This window comes from Helianthus annuus, chromosome 10 (assembly GCF_002127325.2).
Source record: "Helianthus annuus cultivar XRQ/B chromosome 10, HanXRQr2.0-SUNRISE, whole genome shotgun sequence".
Taxonomy (NCBI): domain Eukaryota; kingdom Viridiplantae; phylum Streptophyta; class Magnoliopsida; order Asterales; family Asteraceae; genus Helianthus; species Helianthus annuus.
Genome location: NC_035442.2, coordinates 66,027,274 through 66,054,303, shown reverse-complemented (window position 1 = coordinate 66,054,303; position 27,030 = coordinate 66,027,274). Strand labels below are relative to the sequence as shown.

Sequence of the window (27,030 nt, the reverse complement as noted above, 5' to 3'; positions counted from 1 at the left end):
ATCTTCTCTCTATAGGCATGCTTCCAAATGGTAACTTTGAGCTAGGACCGAAACCATCCAACCTCAAGAAAACGATGATCATAGGTAAATACTCCTTGCCCAAATGGGAAATCAAGGGCATTGTAGAGTACATCTCGGGGGGGGCCCCCAACCAGGCGGGTTCTACTTCGCGGTCCCACGTGGGACCCATGCAGCGAGGCTAGGTAACGAAGCTTCCATATCGCAATATGTACCTGTTGAGGCGGGTTCCACATACTCTCTCACATTTTCGGCCACACGAACATGTGCGCAAGACGAGAAGCTCATGGTGCACGCTGATGGCCACTCGGGCGAGCTTCCAATTCAGACGTTGTATAGTACGGATGGAGGGGACACTTATGCGTATGCTTTTAAAGCTATTCGTAGCACAGTGAAGGTTACATTTCGTAATCCTGGGATACAAGAGGATCCCACTTGTGGTCCTCTTTTGGATGCCATTGCAATAAAGAAGATGCCACCATTGAAATACTCTGCAGGTATCATTATTATTATATCCTAATCTTTTATGCTTATAGTCTTTCAATTATTGCATTGTTTATCTCTTATTTGAAGACTAGTAGAGATTAGAGTAATAAAGTGTTATTCTAGTAGGGTGTTTGGAAATATATAGTTTCTAGATTGCTTTTTAGTTGTATTTAATTTAAAAGAATACAAATAGGCAGTTTGGATGGATTTCTCCTAGCTACTATAAAATTGAGTATATGTCCGTAGGGGAGGATCCAGCCCACATTTGTGGGTTTCAGGAACCCAGTGCGTTTGGAAAAAAACGAAAAAAATTAGTGAGAACTTTGTAGAATTTAGAAAAAATTAGTGAGAATTTAAGAGAATTTACCAAAAGGAACCCGTTAGAATAAAATCCTGCATCCGCCACTGTATGTCCGAACGTACGTAACATTTAACGTGTCAACGATGCATCCTAGAAAAACCCAAAAAAATGAAAATGAAAATTATAAGCCATTTATTGGTAATCCCTCAATAATTACTAAAAGTCCAAATTTTCTCATTGATGGTGGAACGTGTTTTGACAGACCATCCATCAATATACTCCCTTGCTAATCTTAAACATAATCATCGAGGCATTCATACGTTTATTTATCTGGGGGATTGTCCGTCAATATATGTCGCTAATACTACCCCAGACCCTACCAATAGCTTGACTATAGGTGGGATTATACTGGGTACGGTTGTTGTTGTTGTTGTATATGTCGCTAATACTAATTATAAGATTTCAGATAAGACTTTTGCTAAAAAACCGGTGTTTATTCTGTTGATGATAATACTCGTCAGTAATCTCTTGTTAAACTCCATCCGTAATCAATCACCAATTGGTAATTCTTTACCCACACTATGTTTTTTGACATAGCATAATCAAGAGATGCCTCATTCACCGAGCTCGAGACTTTCGACTCATGTAGTAACTTCTTATTTCAGAATAAATGAGTGCCTTTAAATTGGACTAGGAGCGTAGGTTTCCTAGTTATTACACAAACCATACACATTGACATTTTCCTTTGAAAGGAACCTTTGCAACGATTTGCAACCAATGCTTTTGTCACAAGAGCCTTTTTTATAGTTTTATTTTTATGTACTATTGCAACCCCAAACACCCTAGCTAGAAAGGGAGAATAATAGTAGAAAAAGTAAATTACAAAATCGTCCTTTATGTCGACACCAGATTACAAACTATATCCTTTACCTTTAGAAAAAACAAAAAACACACTCAATATGTTTGCAAACCCTTGTATGTTACATTCTTTAACCCTAACTCAGTTAGTTTTCATGGTTAAATCTGACAAGTAGACCCCACATGAGGGTATTTTGGGTCATTTTACCCCCTCTCTAAAACTACCCAACCACCACCACCACCACCCACCCACCCACCTACCTGTCATCGCCACCACCACCATTCTATCTATCTATCTATCTATCTCTCTCTCTCTCTCTCTCTAAAACTACCACCACCCACCTACCCGCCCCTATCGTCACCCACCCACCCACACACTGCCACCGCCACCACCACCTCCCACCACCACTATTATCTCTCTCTCTCTCTCGCTCTCTCTCTCTCTCTCTTTCTACCCGTCATCGGAGAACCAGATCCAGATCCAGAAGCGTCGTCAAAGCACCACTCTCTCTCTTATGCACCACCGTTCTTCCAGATCCAGAAGCACCATCGTCGTTGGGGTTTAATGGCATTGTTGGTTAGGGTTGGGGTATGTGCTTGATTCTGGATCTTTTTGGTGGGTCAAGTTCTAAGGCTTGTAAAATAGAGGTTTGGGTTTGAATGGTGGTGATGTTAAGGGTGAAGGTACGGTGGTGTGGTGGTCGTAATGTTAAGAGTAGTTGAGGTGGGGGAGGTAATGGTTGGTGGTGGAAAGAGATGGACAAAGAGAGAAAAAGGTCATGGTGGTTTGAGTGGCGGTGACATGTAGTGTGGGGTGGATGTGTGGAGGTGGTGGTTGGTGGGTGGTGGTGGTGGGCGATGTTGGTGGCCAGTTTGAGTGGTGGTGACAGGCGGTGTAGGGTGTGTGGAGGTGGTGGTCCGATGGGGTGTATGGAGGTGATGGCAGTGGTCCAGCGGGGTGTATGGATGTGCTGTCAGGTGGATGGTGGTGGTGATGTATGGAGGTGGTGACTGGTGAGAGAGTTAAAGGAGAGATAGTGAGTTTTGAGATGAAGAGATAGTGGTTTATGTTTATTATTTTAGTATTTAGGGTAAAATTACTAAAATACCTTTATGTGAGGTCCTCTTGGTTAGATTTAACCATGAAAACTAACTGAGTTAAAACTATAGAACATAATGTGCAACAGTTTGCAAATATCGAGTATGTTTTTTTTTTATATTTTTTGAAGATAAAAACAAAGTTTGCAATCTGGTGTAAGCATAAAAGTCAATTTTTGTAATTTACTCTAGTAGAAAAGTTGATCTATAAGAGTAACAAATGGTAGTTGTAGCCGGAGCTCTACTCATTTAAGTTAAGTGAGTTTGAGTTCAAGGCTTGTTTAGAGCTTTAATGATAAAGCTTGAGCTCGATTCGTAAGTAGTTTTGTAAACTCGATTCGTAAGTAGTTTTTAAGCTTGAGTTGGATTTGGGTTTGGGCTCGGCTTGTTTTTCATTTTTAATTATTTAATAATTTTATTTATACAAAACTTTGTACATATAATTATGGTTTTTTATATAACATAATATATATTATTTATTTACTTTTAACAAGTTTTAATATATAATAACAATAAGCATGCAAATAAGTATTTAATATACTAAATAAAAATTGTACAAATAGTAGGTTTATAGTCAATCTTGATGTGTGAACTTTATGCTTGAGCTTAGCTAAGTTCGGCTAATTCGAGTTCTAAACAAGACAATCTTGACTCACGACCAACTCAATTCATTTGTACCGGAAATACTAAATCCAAACACACTCTAGATATTTTCAGATACCAAGATTTCGAGAAATATAGAAATTAAAATAAATATTTACATTTATACATCCATATACATAACATTCAAATTTAAAGAAAAAAAAATACAAACATGTGATAAGACAATATTCTTGGGCTCACTGCGGGAAAAATGAAAAATGATTTATCACGAAACTACATTGCAAATGATAACCACGATCAGCTATATTATTTTTATTTTTCTTAAATTAATATTTAACATAAGATAGGTAGTTTTGGTTATAATTTCATTAGCTTGTAACCACATGTACTTTTATTTTCTTAAATTAATATTTAACATACAGCTATATTATTTTTATTTTTCTTAAATTAATATTCAATCCATTATGATGCAAATGAACTTTCCGGCAAAATGGATAACTTGGATAATGGCTACATTGCACTCTTCACATGGTTCCGTGCTAGTCAACGGTTCGCCTACAATGGAGTTCAATTGTACTCGTGGACTTCGCCAAGGGGATCCGTTGTCTCCATTCCTTTTTCTCTTGGCCATGGAAGCTCTTTCCGGAATAATGAAAAAGGCTTCTTCGGTTGGTCTTTTCCAAGGGATAAAGTGCGCGACAAATGGTCCTACTTTGACACATTTGCTTTATGCCGATGATGTCGTCTTTATTGGCACTTGGTCTTTGTCAAATGTACTCAATTTAAGAAGAATACTTAGATGTTTCTACTTGGCGTCGGGGTTAAAGGTCAATCTTTGCAAAAGCAAACTATTTGGCGTGGGAGTGGGTTCTAGCGAAGTGGATGAAATGGCCAATACCTTGTATTGTAAAGCGGGGGCCTTCCCGTTCAAATACTTGGGACTACAAGTGGGTGGAAACATGAATTTGGTGAAAAACTGGAAGCCCGTTATGGAAGTATTCAAGAATAGGTTGTCTATATGGAAGGGTAAAACGCTTTCTTATGGAGGTAGAATTACATTAATCAAGTCAGTTCTTAGTTCGCTTCCTACATATTATTTCTCCTTGTATAGGGCCCCGGCACAAGTAATTAAAAATCTAGAAAGCATTCGGAGAACATTCTTTTGGGGTGGTACGGAAGATAAATCAAAGGCAAATTGGATAGCGTGGGATAATGTTATCTCTTCAGTTGAATATGGTGGGGTTGGTTTCGGCTCACTCAAAGACGCCAATCTCGCCATGCTAGCGAAATGGTGGTGGAGATTCAAGGTCGAGAAAGAAGGATTATGGCGGAAAGTGATTTGGGCAATTCATAACAAATCCAGATCTTGGAACTTTATTCCGGCTAAGATTTCGATTCCAGGACCATGGAAACAAATATGGCAAATTTCGGGAGAACTGGAAAGGGCTGAATTGAATCTTACAAAACAGATCAGAGGAGTACTTGGCAATGGAGCGGATATTCTATTTTGGGTTGATACCTGGGTAGGCGAATCGCCGCTTGCATACTCTTTTCCAGCTTTGTTTAATTTGGAGATGGATAAGATGTGCACAGTAGCGGATCGATTGTGGAATGAAAATCACTGGCCACAATGGAATTGGAACTGGAATCGGGCCCCCTCCTCTTCAGCCGAGATAGCAGAATTACAACAACTTATTCAATACACATCAGGGGTACAATGTGAAGATAGAAGGGACCGTTGGGTCTGGGATCTAGACCCTAACGGCTTGTTTTCGGTTCGAAGTATCAAGAACCATGTTCAAAATCATAATAGGGTGGCGCCGCAATCAATTTTTAAGTGGAATAATTGGATACCTAAAAAGGTTGGGGTAGTCGGGTGGAGGGCGATGGTGGAACGACTTCCAACTAAGGTGGCACTCCTCTCGAAAGGTATTCATCCAGAATCGGTGACCTGCATTTTCTGTAATGAACAACCAGAGACAAGTGAACATATTTTCGTCGATTGCCAATTCGCTCAGACCGTGTGGACCGCTATCGCGCAATGGTGTAAAGTTTCAGCCTTTTATGCTTTCAGCCTCAAAGATGTTCTGCAGGTCGGCGAGTATGTGGATGGGTCGGCAAAGCGGAAGAAAGCCATACATGCTATTTCGCTCGTTTACCTTTGGAGTGTGTGGCGTATGCGGAATGAAGTAATTTTCCAAAATGCTTCAGTATCGGTTCAAAAGGTGGTCGAGGAAATTAAAAGGATGAGCTTCCAGTGGGTTAAGTATCGCTCGAAAGAGGCTTGTCTTAACTGGGAGAGCTGGAGAAGGTTCAATGTTTTTTAATGTTTAATTTCTGTTCTGTATGTTTGCTCCAGTTTGGTCCTTAGTTGTTTTTATGTTGTTATTATAGTATTTTGGTGGACTGTAAGTGTGGTGCTAGCCCCTTGCTAGTTTGGTGAATGAATTTTATGTTGGCCTTTCAAAAAAAATATTTAACATAAGATAGGTAGTTATGGTTATAATTTCATTAGCTTGTAACCACATGCACCATATATTAGCAATTTAGGTTTTTTAATATTTTAATTAAATTACTTGACAATACTGTTACGTAATTGGGACATTTTGTAAATATACGGTCTCGTACATACAATTATATGTATGTACTATCTGATTCCTTATCTTTAATGTACTCAACCATTTTGATTTTGTACCTACAGATATTAAAGATACATCTTTATAAGATTTTATAGTAATTTAGTAAAATATTTTAATATTATTGATAATATGATATTTATATTTTAAGATTCCAAACGAAGAAGATGTTAAAGGATTTCGAGTTAGCGGGCTGGGTTGATCTTCCCGAGCATGACCATGTATTTCCTTGCATGTTTCGAATATGGGTAACTTTGTAGAATAGTAACCAAGTTTTAAAAGTGTTTTAGTTAGGTCACTCAAGCTTTAAAACTATTCCAATAAAGTCACTCAACATTCATTTTTCATTTAAATTAGGGGTTTTTTTCCATCCATTTCACAGGTAACCGTGATGATGTGGATTTTTGTTTCTTTTTTCGTTTTATTTGATGCTAACGTCGAGTGATGACGTGGATTTTAACTTGTTTTTCTAATATTTAATGTAATTATAGTATTTTTATTTTTAATAAATATAATTTCATATATTAAAATAATCCGACCCCAGCATCTTATGCTTCATTTTCTTCTTGACAAAGAAAAAAAAGGACATGGCTCAAATTGAATGTTAAGTTATCTAATTAGGATTGGGACAAAAACGATACAAGTAACCTAATTAAAACACTTTTGAAAATTGGTTATATTCTGTGATATTTCTCTTTTGGAATAAATAAAACTTAGTCCAGACATACTTAAAATTATATAACCCAAATACAATTATGTAACCTATTGTTTTTAATCAAGTTATAAGAGTCATAAGCAAGTTGGCAATTTGTAGATATAAATGGTTCCTTCTGACGATAAAAAGGTTTACATGTTGATCTTATTAAAATGTTTTTTTTATTCGAATTTTAAATTCTAATATATTAATCATACATGTCAAATTCAACTCCAACACTACTTGTTTCTTTAACACGTTAAAATTATAAACTAAAACCGATTATATTTGTATGCGTTAGAAATGTTCATCTAATTTAGTAATTCTTAAGGACTATTTGTTTACCTCTTAATGAGGCTTTTAATGGTTCAGACCTTTTACTGGTTCAGCACTTAATGGTTTAGACTATTTGTTTCACGAGCAGATGTTTGAATGGTTCAGACATTTGCCTCTGAATGATTAAAACCTCTAATCTGAATTGGTCAGACATTTGCCCATGAACGGTTAAAAATTATACATGTTCTTAATGATTTAGACATCTTACTGATTCAACACTTAATAGTTCAACAACTAACCCTTCAGATATTGCCAAACAGCCCTTAAATAACTTTTCCTTCCCGTAAAACTCTCCAGAACCAGATTTAAAGCAAGATACAAAATGTTATATAACAATTTATCAAATTCATGAAAGGAAATGTTAGATGTACATGTTGCATCACGTGATTGTTCAAGCGAGCGAGAAATAATAATTTGTTAAAATTTTAATAACCTTGACCAGTGACTTAATACTTTTTATATTCTAGATAGCAGCATCTTCACAATCTATTATTCTCATAGAGTAAGAGACTCTCACGTAAACATTAACATACTATCTCAAAAAATAATTTTTGAATACATAGAAAATCTAAAAATTAAATAATAAAATAACTAAATTTATGATAACTGAATACTATATTTTACGGTAAGCGATTGTCGTTACACGCCCAATCGATTACAGTCGGACAATATCATTATCGGTATTGTTAATGTTTTATTATCACAATTAGAGGGGTAAGGACGTCCATCACTCACCACTCACTCATCAGTCACAACATCCAATCAAGTTTCGCCACGTCATCGAGCTTTATTCCATTACTAGTGGTTTATTTTAGTGGAAATGCTCATCACTCACCATCCAACAATTTTCCTCACAACCCAACAATTTACCTCACATTCTGTGCAAGTTTTCACACGTCATAGTGGCCACTCGTTGTCAGTTCCACACGTGATAAGGTTGAGCAGCGGCGGTGTTCTACGAGGATCCACGCGTGGTCACTGTGCCACCACGGAGCGCCCCGTCCACCTTTAGAATCAGTATTCATTTTTACTGTTATATTTTTGAGCATGTCACATCTTAAAACGAATGGAATTTTATTGGTTATTATTAAAACATAACGAATGTAAGTGATTAAGCATGGAGACATGTGCCATGATATTGAGTAAATTAGCCGCAGCACCTCTTAAGCTGAACCACCGAAGTTCATAATGAATAAATGCATTAAACTCAGTTTTCTATATAAATGTATCAAACCTCTCTTACGTTTTCATATGTATATTTTAATATGTACAACATATAAAGTCCAGAACAAACAAATATAAACACCGAAATAGTAAATGATATTCGCAATTTTTTTACAAATCCCAGCTCAACCACCGATTTGTTTGACGGTTTAATTAATCCATTAGTCCAAACAGTGGTGAAGCTTGAAAATTTCCACCGGGGGTCGGAAGTCACCGGACCTAAAAATTCTATATAAGTATTTTTTTTTTTTATAAAACCTAGGGGTCGAAAACGTTATACGAAACATACATAACACTACTAGCGAAAAATTTTGTTGTATCAACATAGAATAGTTAAATTAAAATAAAAAATTATACTCTCATGTTTTTACAGGAAAATGAACTTAACAAATAATAACTTTAAATGCAGGAAATTTTGTGAAAAATGGCAACTTTGAAATCGGTCCATACGTCTTCAAGAATTTCTCAACCGGAGTCCTACTCCTCCCCAAAATACACGACATAATATCCCCATTACCCGGATGGATCGTTGAATCGCTCAAACCAGTAAAATACGTTGACTCAAGGCACTTTAACGTACCTTCGGGGCTATCCGCAATTGAGTTGGTTGGAGGCCGAGAAACAGCCATTGCGCAAATCATACGAACTATTCCTAACAAGTTCTATAGGCTAACATTCGTTATTGGTGATGCAAAGAATGGTTGTCACGGGTCCATGATGGTTGAGGCCTTTGCCGCTAGGGAAACGCTTAAAGTGAGACACGAGTCTCGAGGAAAGGGGGATTTCAAAACCGGAGTTCTCAAATTCAAAGCCATTTCAAACCGGACACGACTAACGTTTTATAGTGCCTTTTATCACACAAAGCTTCATGATTATGGTCACTTTTGTGGTCCTGTGTTAGATGATGTTAAAGTTTGGTATTACTAGGTTTACTCCTTGATAATATACGGAATACTTCGAAGATACAAGAATAATATAACTATATAATTAAGGTTTGAGTTTGGAGATGATGTATCTCCTTTGTGATGGATTGTCTTTCGGTTGTTGTACTATTTACTTTATTATGAAAATGTATTTCACTATTTTGGATGAAGCTTAAAGTTCATGTATCTAATTTCTAGGGGTGTGAATTTCGGACACGACCCGAAAATACGACACGAACCCAACACAAAATTCGTGGGTTTAGGTTTAGTCTAGATAGGTTTGGGTCAGTTTCAGGTTGAACCGGCGAACCCGTTTAGGTTAACGAGTTGGGTTTGGGTCAACCCGATCAGGTTGTCGGGTTGACCCGTTTAACACATTTATATTATATTATATTTTTTTTACAACTTATTTTATGTTATAAATTAAACGGGGTGTGTATTTTATGCCATAATTATAACTTCAAAAGAAAAATTAGCATAAGATTTTATAATTTAATATAATCGTATTATATACATTTGTGTTTTTAAGTAAACTAGTTATAAAAACCGTCGCCGCGTTGCGACGAACTTCTTTTGTTATTTTGTGTGCGTTTATATGTGTTTGAAATCACTACGAGCGCGTTGCACACAGAATCGCTGACAAGAACAAAAAGAAAATGTAGAAAAAAACACTAAAAAATAACCTAAAGAAAATCAACTAAAAAAAGTTGTATGGTAATGATGTTGTTCGGTAGAAGCCCATAGTCACGGATGAGCAAATAGTAATGGGTACCGGTACCGAAATTCCCCCTGAACCGAAAGATCCTAAGTACCAATTCGATACTGACGTTTGGCGTTCCTGGTACCGGTTCACTACCGGTTTTTACCTTCATATACGATACCGTAACCGGTATTTTCGGTACCAATACCGATTCGGTATTAGTTGGCACCGAGCTCATCCCTACCTTTGAAACTAAAAAAAAGTTGTACGATACCATTGGTGTTCGTACGGTCCCCGTGATCAGGGATGAGCAAATGGTACTGGGTAGCAGTACCAAATTTCTCGAACTAAAAGATTATCAAAGTCACTCCGGTACCGACTTTTGGCGTTTTATGTACCAGGCTGGTGTTGGTTTTTACCTTAATGTACCGATAACGAACCGGTATTTTCGATACAAGTACCGGTTAACATAAAGCTTATCAGACTTAAAAAGTAAAGGAGATAACAATTATTACTATATATTATTACTATATATTACTATATATTACTATATATTAATATTAATATTATTACTATATATTAATATTACTATATATTAATATTACTATTATTACTATATATTAATATTATTATTACTATATATTACTATTAGAATTGAAATAAATAGTGATTTTAAAATTATAATAATATATAGTTTTTTTAATACTTTTATTATTTAATATTATAATAATAGTTATTTTATTTATTTTTTTAATATCAGGGGTTGGCATAAGCTTGGTGTCAATCGGTATCGAACCAGTACTGGTATCGAGAATACCGGGACGGTCCTATTCGGTATCAGTACATGAAGGTAAAAACCGGCACTAATACAGAAAACGCCAAAAGTTGGTGCCGAATTGATATTGGAAATATTTTGGTTCGGGAAATTCAATGTTGCTACCCGATACCATTTGCTCATCCCTGATCACGGTTACCGTACGAACAACGGTACCGTACAACTTTTTTTTGTTGATTTTCTTAAACTTTTAATTTTTTCTTTTTTTAGTTTCAGGGGTAGGGATGAGCTTGGTGTCTACCGATACAAAATCGGTACTGATATCGAAAATACCGGTTACGGTACCGGTATATGAAGGTAAAAAACGGTAGTGAACCGGTACCAGGAACGCCAAAAGTCGGTACCGAATTGGTACTTTAGATCTTTCGGTTCGGCAAATTTGGTACCGGTACCCAGAACAATTTGCTCATCTCTGACCACGGGTTTCATACGAATAACATCATTACCATACAACTTTTTTGGTTAATTTTCTTTCGGTTATCTTTTAGTGTTTTTTTCTACATTTTCTTTTTATTCTTGTCAGCAGTTCCATTCGCAACACGCTCATAGTGATTTCAAAACACATGTAAACACAGACTAAATAACAAAAGAAATTCATCGCAACGCGGCGAACTTTTTTAAACCTAGTTATTATAATATTAAGATAATAAAACTATAAAAAAACTATATATAATATTTTATTATATTATAGTTTAGTGTTTATTTCATCCATTTATTAATATTAATACTATATAGGATTTAGTGTTCATTTCATTCATAAATTAGCTTATAGGAGAATTTTAATTTTAATATATTAATTTAAAAAAAAAATTAAAAAATTCGGGTTGAACGGGTCGTGTTTGGGTCAACCCACAAAACTTCAGGTCATGTTCGGGTTCATATGTATGATACGATCTTCGGGTTCGGGTAAAATTTTTGGGTTCGAGTCGGGTTGAACCTGTCAACCCACGAACACGACCCAGTTAGCACCCCTACTAATTTCAACGATCCAACATGTTAATTTTAATGTAAAATAATATGTATTGTAACAATATTAATGTAACATCTTTATCACTCCTATCAATCAACAATGTGTAGATCCTTCTTTACATTTATGTTTTCATTCTCGTCCTCATCCTTCTCTAGCAGGACTCAATGTCCTTGTTGAGGTGTGGGACACATCCTAAGTCAAAGGGTTGCTTTGATTTGGATAGTTAAGTATGTTTTCATCCCGTACACATTTAAGGCGTGTTTGAACGTTGATACTTGATGTGTGCTAAACAGACTACTAAAATTAACTATTTTAGACTCTCTAAGCTAGACACTAAAAAGCTTTAAATCTAGACTCAACTTAAACCACACAATCGGCAAGTGTACCGATCACTGCAGTACGACCTAAGAAAGTCCGGATATCGAACCACGAGACTCTACTAATCACGCTAATTAAACTCTAACAGACTCTGTCAGACACGACTCAAACTGTTTAATTGTTTTTTTTTTTTTGGGGGGGGGGGGGGTTACTGAAAATCTAAGGAAATCTATTAAACTAATTATTAACTAGAATTATGCTAATACGAACTAATATGAAGACTTTTCTTAGATGATGAAGAAGACTACCTAGACTAGAATCCGGGATTGATTTTAAGAATTTACCATTTAAGTTAACCACATGTTTTATGGAACCGGGATCTTGTGATACTAAACCTATTAAGACACCAACTAAGCCCCTCAACCTTTCTCGAGGTGAAACTTATGGCGCTACCTAGGCCGTTAATCCTACTGGTTATTAGACTTCCTTCCAGTTATCTAATTATTGTATAAGTACCCTAATATTGACTTACTCTTTTCCAATTATAGATCTAGGGTAGTTTGAGTTTCTTAACTTGACTTGATAGACCAATAAACCGACGGGGCAACTAAGGCACGACTTTTTCCAAAGACTGTCTAAAGTAATTCGCCGGGTAAGACCTACCAATAGCCCTGACCTTCCAGCTATTAGGACTAGTAGAATACTGAAATCTAGCAAAATATTAACTATCACTTCTAGGGTTTATTGGCCAATTCACCCTAAAGGTCAAAGACACAAGGTCAAAGATCTAGCATGAACCTATTTCGTAGCAGACAACCACCTAGATTCACACGAAGCAATTGATAATAATTAACCACATTAAAGTACGCATACACACCAAATTAATAAACCAAACCTCTTACAAAACACAATTAATCCATAAACACATGCAATTAACTAAAAAGGTTCAAACTTTATTAAAATCCATTCATCGTAGTCTAGGCGGTTTAAACGTTTAGCCAAGTATGTTAATCAATGAAAGCAAAACAAAGTTGTTCAAACAAGAATTCATGTTTTTAAGTTTCGAAAGAGAGAAATCAAACAAACAAGGAACTAAAGAACCCGTGCAAGTCTTCAATCTTCAAACCGAACTCGAACCAATGATTCCCATGATCCAAGCTCTTCAAACGCAGCACTTCAATCTCCAAAATAAGCTTTCAGACTTCACAAATTCGTAACCCTATTGACGGCAATTTCGTTTCATATATATACCCAAGAACATCTCATCAAAACCTAACCAAAAACAAGTTTTCTGCGTATTTGGGGGCTATGTCACACCCCAACCGCGTTAAAACAACAAAACCGCGGCGGAAACGTCGGGGAGTGTTGCAACAGAATTATTGTTTCACAACCATGGATACACAAAGAGTTTCGTTTTATTGGAAATATTAACATTATATTGTCTTGACACATAACAAACACGTTAAATATCGACTATCATTGTAATTTTGTCACTAAGGCCTTGTCCAGATCCTATGTGACGCATGCATCCTAGAAACCACATCAAGCAACAACACCTGAAACATATGTAAAAACTTAGTCAGCAAGGAAATGCTGGCGAGTACATAGGTTTTATAGGAGTGTCGGATTCATGGCTAGTTTAAATGTTGCAATACTTCATTTAAAAATTTGTTTTGAAAAGAGTGTAATATTGCAACTTAATTAACCAACTCAAATCAAGCGGGTTATAGTTTATAAAATCTCGTAGCCATGATTCTTAACCCAAAAACATTTGTTTTAGTAAAGCAATTTGTAAAACATCTCGTATTAAATCGTTAATAAAATCTCGTTAATAAAACTCGTATTATTTCGAAAACCTCGTTTTTGTGATATCGTTCCAAAATCGTTTACCCAAGTGAACTAAATAACGCCACGGTATATAATATGTTGAAAACACTTATATATAAGAAGTACCAGCGACGTATCTACCATGTTTTCACCACATTACACCCATCCCGTTACCTAAACACTAGCCAAAAACCAATCGTTTACCCAGATTGTTTAACATCGTTTCCAAATCATTTCCAAATCGTTTAAATCGTCCTCGTTTTAATTGTGATAACTTATATATGGTCGTCTCGTTAATAACATTCAAACCTTCGTGACTCGATCACCTCGTTTATCGCTTCTCGAGTTAACAAACCACCAAAGGGTAAGTTAACAAACATCAGATTCTGTCGCTACCCACAACCCCCACACATAACCATGGGTGTAGTAAAGTAACAGGATTTGTCAGATCCTATGGTACCATAACCTAATACTGGTCGGTTGGGCCAAAATTAATGAATGTCATTTGTTATGTAACTACAACCATCAAGTTTCGTTCACATTATTGAAATCGTTATTAGTTTAGTAAAAATCGTTTTAATCATTTTTGAAATCATCGTTTAAACCTTGAAAACATTTCGTACATATGAATCACCCCAAAACATTTAAAAACAGTAAAATAGGGGAACTATGTACTCACATGGAGCGCAAAGTATCCTCAATCAATAGAACTTCAACAAACTCGAGCAAACCAGAGAAATCAAACAGCACCTAGTAATCGAACCACTAGTCAAACAATAGACGCCTAAATCGGAAGATCGGACAGAATGAGGTCTTGTAAACAAAATGAGTGTTGGAACTCATATGATATGGTTTGACAAAGCCTGCATTCTAAATCGGAACCTAACCTAAGTGCTTTCGACCCATTGCGACCCATTAAGGTAGCTCACGCTACTTTAACGTGTCGTGTGCGCAAAGGTGCGTTCGAGACGTCTAACTAGTCCTATGACAAGTATTATATGCCCATACATGTTTAAATATGTTGCATAACCAGTTATGTGACAAAAATTTAGGTTATATATGCTTAATTACCAATTATGTATGAAAAGGGCATTTTGGTAATTTACCAAAGGCATATAAACTACTTATCATGCGACTAATTAAGCCTAAGTGACCATAAGGTATAACCTTGAAAGGTTATTCCCTATGCTACTATGGTCACTAAACATGTTTGGTCAGATCCTAACGATCGACCAAACGGGTCGTGTTCGAAAGTCTAAGCGGGTGTTTAGTCCGCTTGACTTACGACTCTACACAAGCACCAAACTAAGAGTGACGAGCTAAACATGCTAGAACATGTTTAGTTAAGTTAGAAAACAGGTTTTGATATCAAAACAAACGGTTTTGATACCCTAGAGTAGTTTGGTTACAAAATACGCATAAACACGCATTTTGGCCGAAACTACGACTCGTCACTACGCCTAGTCAACGTGGTAATCAGTAGGTATAGTCACAAGGGACTATAACTATCGTGATTACGCTCATGTTGCAAAGTTCAACGAAACTTTGTGTTGACCATTGACGTGGTCAAAGCTGAAAGTCAAACTTGTTTGACCTTCATGCTTGAAATACAAGAACAAGCAAGAAGAGGACTTACAAAGGGTCCAAGAAGGATGTTTGATCTAAAATAACTCAGGTATGAAGTGTAAACACCCCAACTTAGAGCTGAATTCAGATCAAGTGTGAAGAACCCAAATGAGGAAGCTTGCTATTTATAGGAAGTTAGGATCAATAGGATGATTCCAAGTGTTTAGAGGGTGTGATCTTGGCCATACATGTGGGTTAATGGTATTAGAATACAATGGGAGTCAAAAACCAGCTCCAGGTATTGCAAATATTACATTAGAACCCCTGAATTTAGCCCAGATTGCTGATTCTGAAGTTTCTGTCTGACATAGCCAAGCGGCCCGTGTAAGATATACATCAATTCTTATGCGGCCCGTGTAAGGATGTTTGGCAGAATGTCAAAACAGGTCCCTGCACTTCAGAATCATGCAATTCGACGCATTTTTGACACGTTTAAGCCCCGTTAACCTCATTTCAAGGCTCTAAAATGATGCTAAAGTATAGGGAACTCAAAACATGCTCAAAAATATCTTGGATGTCGGTTCGTTTGGTCGTACGGTTGCGTTGTTCGGTTAATTACGACGGAAGTCGTAACGAACGCAAAAACGATCCAAATTAAGCGACGAATGAAATTTTATCATGCCACACACTAAAACATAATATTTTAATGATTACATGAATTTTTGGATGTCCGGATATATTCAGATTGTAAAATATGCGCGAAAGTGCAAACTTGTGCACTTTTTGACGCTTTTAGTCCCTATTGATCATTAAAGTTTATTTTAGCATACCGAACCCCTCAAAGCCTATTTCTAAGCTATGTAAAGGATATTTAGGGTATGTTTAACTTATGATCAAGTTCCGGAATGTTCGTTACTACACAAATCGGTATAGTTTCGCAGTTTGACACAAATAGTCCTTGCGATCGAACAAAGTTGATTTTAACACACCAACCTATTCAAAACTTATTTCTAAGTTATGTGGAGGTTATTTAAGGTATGTTAAGCCTATGTCACTATTCCGGAATGTTTGTCGCGTTTTACTGACTGCGTTTACGCACCAGTTCGCGTATAACTTTCCAGAAAGCGATTTAAAGCTTGAAATTGGAATCGAATCGAATTGTAAAAATCACCAAACACAAATACTGTAGAACCGGTTTTGATGCCGTTCGATTGCGTAACGAACGTTTCACGTGCGGAATCCATGAACGAACGTGACCGAACACACGATAACGTACTACTAACGTGATTCCATTGATAAATTTGACGTGTACGGTACAAGAATCACGATTACACCACTTTCTCTCTCTAGACTTTCTCTCTCTAAACTTGGATCTCCACCAACACAAATGTGAGAGAAGTCTTCCAAAAACTAACTCTAAAATCTAACTAACTCATGACATAATCCCCTATTTATATGGTCAAGGCACTTTAATGATAGTTATCATTAATTACAAGTTTGCCACCTTGCCATTTCTATCTAGATACGACATTATGCGCTTGATTCCTTCCGGCTTTTCACTACGACACGGATTGACGAAGGCGATAGACAAAATATGCATCAACAATCTCCCCCTTGGATATTGCCGTAGTCAATCTCGTAGTGAAACTCGTCTTTCTCTCTCTTTCTAAGACTCGAACAAAGATGTAGTCGACAGACAACTGCACTAACAAACTCCCCCTTGGATGTTGACGGAATCTTTAGTGAGAGTCTTCAAATACTCTTGCTCGAACAGAATCCCGATGGATCTGTCTTTTCTTCAGGCTCCCCCTTTCGTCAAGCTTCCGTGCTTTCGGGATCGACACCTGGCTTTCCAAATACAAGCTCCTTTAGCGTTGAGCTCGTCTTCAGACTCCCCCTTAGACTCGGCTGTCGGGATCGTAGTCTGGCTTTTCGTAGCAACAAAAATTTGAAACCTGCACATCTCATCCACTCTATTACAAACCAATAAAGTTGTGATTCAACTTAATGAATCAACTAAACATTTGAGAATTTGCTATATTTACAAATGATCAAATATTTGAAACATTCCAATTTCTAATTCAAATTAATGAATTATCTTAAACATTTCAAACCATTAACCAACCTGTCTGTTCATCATGTTTAGCCTTTGAGATTTTGAAAATCAGCTTTTCAATATCAGTTGTCGAAAATCTTTTTGGATTTTTCAAAATAAGAAACATAAATGAAATAACAGAAATTAAATGCAGAAATGAAATATGTACAAACATATTTTTGTGAGTTTGTGTAAGAGGATCATATCAGTTTTTGAGACACATCACACGCACCGTTAAGCTTTTAGACATTTTAAGTTCTAAACGATTCACGTAGATTGACGATATAGTTGTCCTCTTAAATTTTCATACAATTTTCAATCTATTCAGGATACTATTTAAGTGTTTTATGAACTTAGTTCAATTCATGTGTCCCACCTCTTGAATATACTCCCGTATCCAGAATCTCAATATTCAGTCTTACAGGCAAGAATACTACAATGATATCTGTACATAAATTAGGGGAAAAATGCGAGAACTGAGGGATCTCAGGTCAGAACTTCCGTTCAGCAGAGAAATATCAGCTTCGACTTAGCAGTGTGTCCCCTTTAGAGGATCTTTTCAGCTACAACAGATGATTATCAATTTTATTGTCTAATCAGCTGAGGGCTTTATGCTATGTTTCAAGCATTTTGCGGAAAGTATTAGCCAAGGACTAGGTCAGAACTACCGTTCAGCAGAAGTCCCGGAATAATACCCCAGACATCATAGAGTATAAACACCTAGTATATCAGAATACGAGACCTTTCAAACGAGATTTCAGGGGTTACCTATATATCCAAGTAGTTTCCCCAAGAATTTCACAAGTTTGAAATTTTAGGTTTATATCCCGAATAAATCTACTAAATGTACAAAAACCTATGAGACCGTTTATCACATTTGGCATTACATTTCTTTAGCGTGCTGTGATAGTCCACTGATTTACTATCATTTCCTCTTTTTCACAACAAAACTCGTTTTTACAATTTTTCAATGTTTTTTACATTTTCAAATTTTCTAATTTTTTTAAATTTTTCTCCCCCTAAAATCAAAATATGTTTCAATTTTGATTTTCTGGGAAAATTTGAAAACAAACTATACAAACTTGACAACTTGATGAGAATCACTTCAATTCTCCATCCACTTGGCGTAAACAATCAGAACTCTCCCTCACAACAAACTATTTTCCCATTATGATTTCAAAACACTTAAGTTTGTTTTAATCAAAATGGTTTTTCCGGAAAAATAATTTTGTGTGTTGTTTCATAAACATGGGGTTTCATCACATTGTTTTACAAATTATCATTTGTAGGAAAGATGAATCAAGTACAACTTAATGTCCCTGATTTATCCTTCGAAAGACGAAAAATCACCAGAGTGAAATTTCTCAAGAAATGTGCCGATTCATGTTCCACGCTTACCAACCTGGGAACTCCGGCAATTCCTGCAAAAACCTTCAAACACAGATTTAAAAAGATGCCGATTCATGCTCCACGCTTACAAACCTGGGAGCTCCGGCAAGTCAGGTTTTTCTATTTAAAAAGTTTCACCCAAGCCTGACTGTCCTTGGGTGATTTTGAATTCTTGTTTAGCAATGATGGAAAGTTTGTATCATCCATTGTTAAAACTGAATTCTCAGATTTTACCTCAACAACTGGCTCCTCTAGTTTTGACGAACCAGAATCATTGCCTGAATGTGGCTTGTCTGACTTTGACGAGCCAGATTCATCGCCTGAAGGTGACTTGTCTGACTTCGACATGTCAGATTCATCGCCGACCTTTTTCTCCTTCTTCTTTATCTCCTCTTTTATCCTCAGATTTGCATCTGACGAATTCGGTTTACTTGACTTTGTTGTCGAGTGAATCGATTCATCAGCACTCTTAATCGATCTGTCGGATGAACCCGAGGACAAAATCTTTTCGAGATATTCTCTCGCTTTCTTTCTCTTTTTCCTCAGTCGGTCTTTCTGCCCCGGAGAAAGCTTCACTTTCGTTTCTTGAACTTTAGGTTCTTTGACCTTCTGTTCTTTGACGTTTTGACCCGAAACTTTCAATTCTTTGGGCTTGACAACGACTGGTATCTTCTTTGCCATTTTCTGAGAATTGGCCCTCAATCTTTCATGCCATCTCCTTGGGCAATCTCGGGCAATGTGACCTTTGATGTTGCAGTTAAAGCACCTCCTGGTCTCATAACTCCAGTATTGGCAGTTAACAGCAATGTGTCCGTGATATCCGCAGTTGTAACACACTCTGTTATCATACCGTATACCACCTTCACACCAAACGCTCAGATCATAGCATTGTCTGGCTTGGTGATATTCCCTCCTCAAATCTGCTGGATTTGGCTTTGAAGCACTGTGGTCTGTCCTGCACCCAACAATTTTTGAATTTTCATTTTCTACTTTTTGTAATTTTTTCTTTTGATTTGATGATCGTACTGATGAGTTTTTTTCTTCATTTTTAAATTTTTGTTTCTGTTCTACAATCTTCTTCACAGGTTTTTGCTTAGAGCATTCTCCCTTTTCAGTCGAGTGCAAAACAGTTTTCTGAAATTTTCCTCTTCATTTTGAAATTGTTTTCTTTTTCTTAATTTCAGCATCAGACTCTGTCTCAGACTCATCTGCTGAATAAAATTTCTTATTTTCATCATCAGTTTTCTCATCACAATCTTCAACTTTGACTTTGTCAAAGTTTGTAACATTTTCACTTATTGGCATAGAATTGATTGGTTTTGGACAGGGAAACTTCAAACTATCTGATGAAGTCACAAAACCTATCAATTTCTTCTCAAGTTCATCAATCTTGCTTCTGGAATTTTCAGCTTCTTTTTCAAGCTGAGATATTCTACCAAGATGAGACTTGATCGCACTTTCATTATCATTCTTCAAATTTTCAAGAACAGATTTTTCATTCATCAAAACTTTTATCTGTTCCTGAAATTTTGATTCATTCGCTTTCAGATTCTTGTTTTCAAGCTTAATCCAGAAATCTAAATCTTCTGAAGATTTCTGTTTGCTTTCAAGCTCTTTTTCCAACTCTTTGATTTTCTTTTGAGCACATTCACCTTCTTTTTCAAGTTTGATAATTTTCTGAAGATGGGAATTTATCACTTTCTGTTTTTCAATGTTGTTTTTACTAAACACATTTCTCCCATCTTCAAGAATTTTCATTTGCTTTTCAAAATCTTGATTTTTCAATGTCAAACTGTTAAAATCATTTAATAGTTTGTCATTTTCAACTTTCAGTTTCTCACAAATACCCTGAACCATAAGAATCTGTTTTTCATCAATTTTCTTTTCATCTTTCAGCTTCTTGACTTCTGATGTCAATCTTTCCACGTCTCTCCCGAGTTTGTCATTGTCAGTCTTAAAGTTGTCACACTTAGAGCACACTGTTTCATTCTTCACCGATTCTTCAGCTTTTGGGCTTTCTTCTTCCTTTGCTATGAATGTACCTGCACAGAACATTTTAACGAAATCAAGAGGATTTCCATCATTATCAATATAACATCCTCGTTTGAAATCGTATTTCAGCACATATTTTGCCCTGACACATTTAGCAACCCTTTTGTGCATCTCTTCAATCACATCTGAACTCAGATCTAGCACATTATTCTCCAAAACCCTAAATGTGGAGGAAAGTCTTCTCAAAACTAACTCTAAAATCTAACTAACTCATGACATAATCCCCTATTTATATGGTCAAGGCACTTTAATGATATTTATCATTAATTACAAGTTTGCCACCTTGCCATTTCTATCTAGATACGACATTATGCGCTTGATTCCTTCCGGCTTTTCACTACGACACGGATTGACGAAGGCGATAGACAAAATATGCATCAACAAATACACACATAATAACATCAAAACACATATAATAACACCAAAGTACATTGTTTTATTAATAATCAACATTGTTTTACATCGTACAACGATTACAGAGCACAGTTGTCATAGTCTCCCCTACTTCAGGAAATTTCGTCCCGAAATTTTAACTAGAGGAAGCTTGTGAAAACAAATGCGGATATTTGGTCATCATTTGGTCCTTACATTCCCAAGTAAATTCTGGGCCACGTTTGGACTCCCAACGAACTTTAACCAAATGAATCCGTTTGTTCTTCAACTGCTTGAATGTACGGTCCACTATCTCCACGAGTTTCTCGACAAAGTGCATCGTTTCGTCGATTCGGATCTCGTCGAGAGGAATGTGAAGATCAGCGTCAGCTAAACACTTTCGCAAATTGGACACGTGAAAAGTCGGATGAATATTTCCAAGCTCTGGAGGTAGCTCTAGTCGATAGGCAACCTTCCCAATTCTTTCCACAATCTTGAATGGTCCCATATATCGAGGTGCAAGTTTTCCTTTCTTTCCAAATCTTACGACTCCTTTCCAAGGTGAAACCTTGAGCAGGACACGATCTCCGACTTGAAATTCTAAGGGCTTACGTCGCATATCCGCATAACTCTTTTGACGGCTTCGAGCTGTCACAAGATTATCGCGAATTTTCTTGATTTTATCTGTTGTTTCCAGAACGAGCTCAGGTCTAGTAAGCTGAGCTTCACCGGTCTCGTTCCAACAGACAGGTGAACGACATTTTCGACCGTAGAGAGCTTCGAATGGTGCCATTTTGATGCTAGCATGATAACTAATGTTGTAAGAGAACTCGATCATTGGCAGATAAGAATCCCAATTACCACCAAAGTCTATCACGCATGCTCTAAGCATATCCTCCAAAGTTTGAATCGTCCTCTCGGATTGTCCATCTGTTTGGGGATGATAAGCAGTGCTTAGATTTAGTTGGGTTCCCATAGCAGATTGCATGGTCTTCCAGAAATGAGATGAAAATCGAGCATCACGATCGGAAATGATATCCAAAGGAACGCCATGTCGTGAAACAACCTCATCAACATAAATCTTTGCAAGTTTATTAGCAGATAGATCCTCGCGAATCGGAAGAAAATGAGCTGACTTCGTTAATCGATCGATAACAACCCAAATAGCATCGTGACCTTTAGATGTACGCGGTAACTTAGTGATGAGATCCATCGCAAGGCTCTCCCACTTCCAAACCGGTATCTCTGGTTGTACAAGCAAACCAGAAGGTCGTTGATGTTCAGCCTTGACTTTAAGACAAGTTAGGCATTTCGATACATACAAGGCAACATCTTTCTTCATACCAGGCCACCAGAACTTGGTACGAAGATCCTTGTACATTTTATCAGCACCAGGATGGATAGAATATCGAGACTTGTGAGATTCGTCCATCACTAGGGTGCGAAGATCGTCTTGTTTCGGAATCCACAAACGATCCTTGAAGTAGAGTAAACCATCGGCTTTCCTTTCGAGCTTAAGCTCAAGTTAAAGTGGTAGCTCATCTTTCAATAAACCCTTGATCACACAGGATTGTTGAGCTTGAAGGACACGTGATTGGATATCGGATAGAGCTTGGACAGAGTGAAGCTTGACTCGCTCTTTTCGACTAAGCGCATCGGCTACGACATTCTCCTTACCAGGATGGTAGCGAATCTCGCAATCGTAATTGTTTAAGAGTTCAACCCAGCGTCGTTGCTTCATGTTCAGCTCTTTCTGATTAAGAATATGCTGGAGACTTTTGTGGTCTGTGAAAACCACACACTTCGTTCTATAAAGGTAGTGTCTCCAGATTTTAAGCACGAAAACCACAGCTCCTAACTCAAGATCATGTGTCGTGTAGTTCTTCTCGTGAATTTTCAGCTGTCTAGATGCATATGCAATAACTTTACCTCGTTTCATGAGGACGCAACCAAGGCCTAAGTTGGACGCATCGCAATAGACAACAAAATCATCGCTTCCCTCGGGCAGAGATAGAACATGAGCATTACATAACTTCTGCTTCAGCGTTTGGAACGCTTCTTCTTGCTTGGGTCCCCACTCAAAAGGCTTATTCTTCTGAGTCAAAGTGGTGAGTGGAACCGCAATCTTTGAGAAGTTTGAAATGAATCGACGATAATAGTCAGCAAGACCAAGAAAAGATCGAATCTCTGTAGGTGTCGTCAGTGTACTCCAATCCTTAATAGCAACAATCTTGGAAGGATCCACATGAATACCCTGCTCGTTGACTATATGACCCAGAAACTGAACTTCTTTAAGCCAGAATTCACACTTGGAGAATTTAGCGAAAAGTTGTTCCTTCTTAAGGAGTTCCAATGTTAGGCGAAGGTGTTGTTCGTGATCGGCTCGAGTCTTCGAACAAATGAGGATATCGCCGATGAACACAATAATGAACTTGTCTAAATAAGGTTTACAAACCCTTTTCATTAAGTCCATAAAGATAGCTGGAGCATTCGTCAAACCAAAGGGCATGACTGTGAACTCGTAATGCCCATATCTCGTGCGGAAAGCAGTTTTGGGAATATCTTCTTCGAGAACACGAAGTTGATGATACCCAGAACGTAGATCGATCTTAGAAAAGCATGAAGCACCTTGCAGCTGGTCAAAGAGATCATCAATTCGAGGTAGGGGATATCGATTCTTGATGGTAAGCTTATTAAGCTCACGATAATCGATACACATTCGAAAAGACCCATCTTTCTTTTTCACGAAGAGGACAGGAGCTCCCCAAGGTGAATAACTCGGACGGATGAATCCTTTATCAGATAACTCTTGAAGCTGTTTCGATAAATCTTGCATCTCTGATGGTGCAAGACGGTAAGGTGCTTTCGCAATCGGGTTGGCATTGGGTACAAGGTCGATATGAAATTCAACTCGACGAACTGGAGGCAAACCAGGCAGTTCATCAGGAAACACCTCTGGATAATCCCGAACAATCGGAATATCCTGAATACTCTTACTTTTGCTTTTCTCCTCGGTGACATGTGCCAGGAAGGCAACATATCCTTTTCGCAAATACCTTTGGGCTTCCATACATGACATAAGCTTTAATCCACCTGAAGGTTTCTCGCCACGAATCTCCAGAACATCGCCAGACGGAAGAGGAATACGAACAATCTTATCGAAACAAACCACCTCAGCGTGGTGTTTGGTTAGCCAATCCATTCCAATGATAATGTCGAAGCTCCCAAGTTGCATTGGCGTGAGGTCAGTAGGAAAAAGATGGTTATCAAGGTTCAACTGACAATCACGAATAACAGAGTCGAGGACAAGAGGTTTACCAGTAGCAACTTCGACAGATAAGGGTTTCCTCAATTTAGTTCTAGGTATCGCAAGCAAAGGTTCAAAAGATAATGAAACAAAACTTCGATCGGCACCAGAATCAAAAAGAATAGATGCGGGTTGATTGTTAACAAGAAACGTACCATTGACAACCTCGTTGTCAGCCCTCGCTTCGTTTGCATTTAAATTTTATGCTCGCCCTCGAGCAGGATTCACGTTGGCGTTGACGTTCGCATTCGGATTCGCATTAGCATTCGCGTTTGCATTCACCAGCCTTGGACAGTTGTTGCGGAAGTGTCCAAACTCTCCACAATTGAAACATGAACCTGGTGGGAATCTAGCAGCATTCCCTTGTACCGGAGCTTGAACCTGGGCAACCTGATTTTGTCCAAAACGACAAACATTGGCCAAATGCCCAAGTTTACCACAAGTCGTGCACTGCTTACAAGCTTGCTGTGCAACATGATGACCGTTGCAGCGAGCACAATGTGGTGCGGTACCAGCATACGCCTTTTTCGCAGGAGGTTGAGCCGGTGGGTTCTGATCAGTCTGTGTCGTAACAGCAAAACTCTGGGCACCCTTTCGCTTCCTTGATTTCCTCGACGACTCACCTTCTTTACCCTTACCCGTTTTCTTATCCTTTCCAGAATCAGTTGCCTTCTTTTTATCCCCCTTTCGGGTGAGTTTACCCTTTCTAACTTGAGTCTCAGTCAGGGTAGCAGACAACTCGATTGCTTGACGAAGGGTGGTAGGATTAACACCGGTCACAATATCAAGCATAGAATCGGGTAGACCATCGATATATCTTTCGATTGCTTTGTCTGGTGGGGTAACCATGGTGGGACACAATAGACTGAGTTCCTCAAAACGATCCGTGTACGCATGGTGCTCAGCCCCATCTTGCTTTAAATCGTCAAACTCTCGTTCCAAAGCTCAAATCTCGTGACGGGGACAAAACTCTTTCATCATGAGAGCTCGAAGCTCTTCCCATGTTTGTGCCAATGCCACTTCGGCACCCCTATCGCGCATAATACCATTCCACCAGGTAAGCGCTCGCTTCTCAAACACGCTCGAAGCAAATTCAACCTTACGCGCATTCGGACATTGCACATGCCTGAATGTGCTCTCGATACTCTCAAACCACTGCAGGAGCGCAGTTGCTCCTTGCGACCCAGAAAACTTAAGCGGCTTAGCAGAATTGAAGTTATTGAAATTACACTGTGCATTATTGTTGTTATTATTGTTATTGTTGTATATCTCGTGGACTTGAGTCACAACACCGGGAAGCAAAACAGCCACTTGCTGAGAGACTAGGACTGCGATTTCTTCAATAGTAAAAGATTGTGCTTCACGTCGAGGAGGCATTGTCTAACAAGGAAATATGAGAAACGAGTAAGGTTGATAATTAGGAAAAAAACAAAAAGAGGTATCAACAAAACACAAGGAAGGCGATCATTTGTTCGTTACCTCGAACAAACAAACGACACGCAGTAACTAATCAAAGTAAATGAATCAAAATAATGCATCGCGAAGACATGCTCGCCTATAAGTGAACACTCACCCCAAGAGTTCCCAGGTAAGAGTGACTGGTCTGATTATGTGGATTTGTACGAACACTCTAGCCTTAGACAGAAAACTCAGGGTACAGGCATTCACCCTTCCAGTTTGCACGTGTTCACACTATTTAGACCCAAACTTTGACGCGATTTTGAAAACTCAAAAGGGTTCAAAACCATATAACAGAGGGTTCAAAACCTAGTAATCAATCATCCTAGAATGGAAGATTAATTTTCAAAGCAGATTCGGGTTTGTGTTCTCGTTGTGGTTATCACCTAAGGATAGGTGACGGTTTTGTTTTAAAATCTAAACACAAGTAGACTTGTGTTAGGGTCCTAAAGTTATAGTCTAGGTTAAAGCATTATTAATAACCTAATTCCCTATAACCATTGGCTCTGATACCAACTCTTCTGTCACACCCCGACCGCGTTAAAACAACAAAACCGCGACGGAAACGTCGGGGAGTGTTGCAACAGAATTATTGTTTCACAACCATGGATACACAAAGAGTTTCGTTTTATTGGAAATATTAACATTACATTGTCTTGACACATAACAAACACGTTAAATATCGACTATCATTGTAATTTTGTCACTAAGGCCTTGTCCAGATCCTATGTGACGCATGCATCCTAGAAACCACATCAAGCAACAACACCTGAAACATATGTAAAAACTTAGTCAGCAAGGAAATGCTGGCGAGTACATAGGTTTTATAGGAGTGTTGGATTCGTGGCTAGTTTAAATGTTGCAATACTTCTTTTAAAAACTTTGTTTTGAAAAAGTGTAATATTGCAACTTAATTAACCAACTCAAATCAAGCGGGTTATAGTTTATAAAATCTCGTAGCCAT

At 37.7% G+C, this 27,030-nt stretch overlaps 1 pseudogene; it reads left to right on the top strand.

Annotated features, from left to right (window-relative positions):
• Positions 1-8: 8 nt before the first annotated feature.
• LOC110884605 lies at positions 9-9,187 on the top strand (annotated as a pseudogene).
• Positions 9,188-27,030: the final 17,843 nt, after the last annotated feature.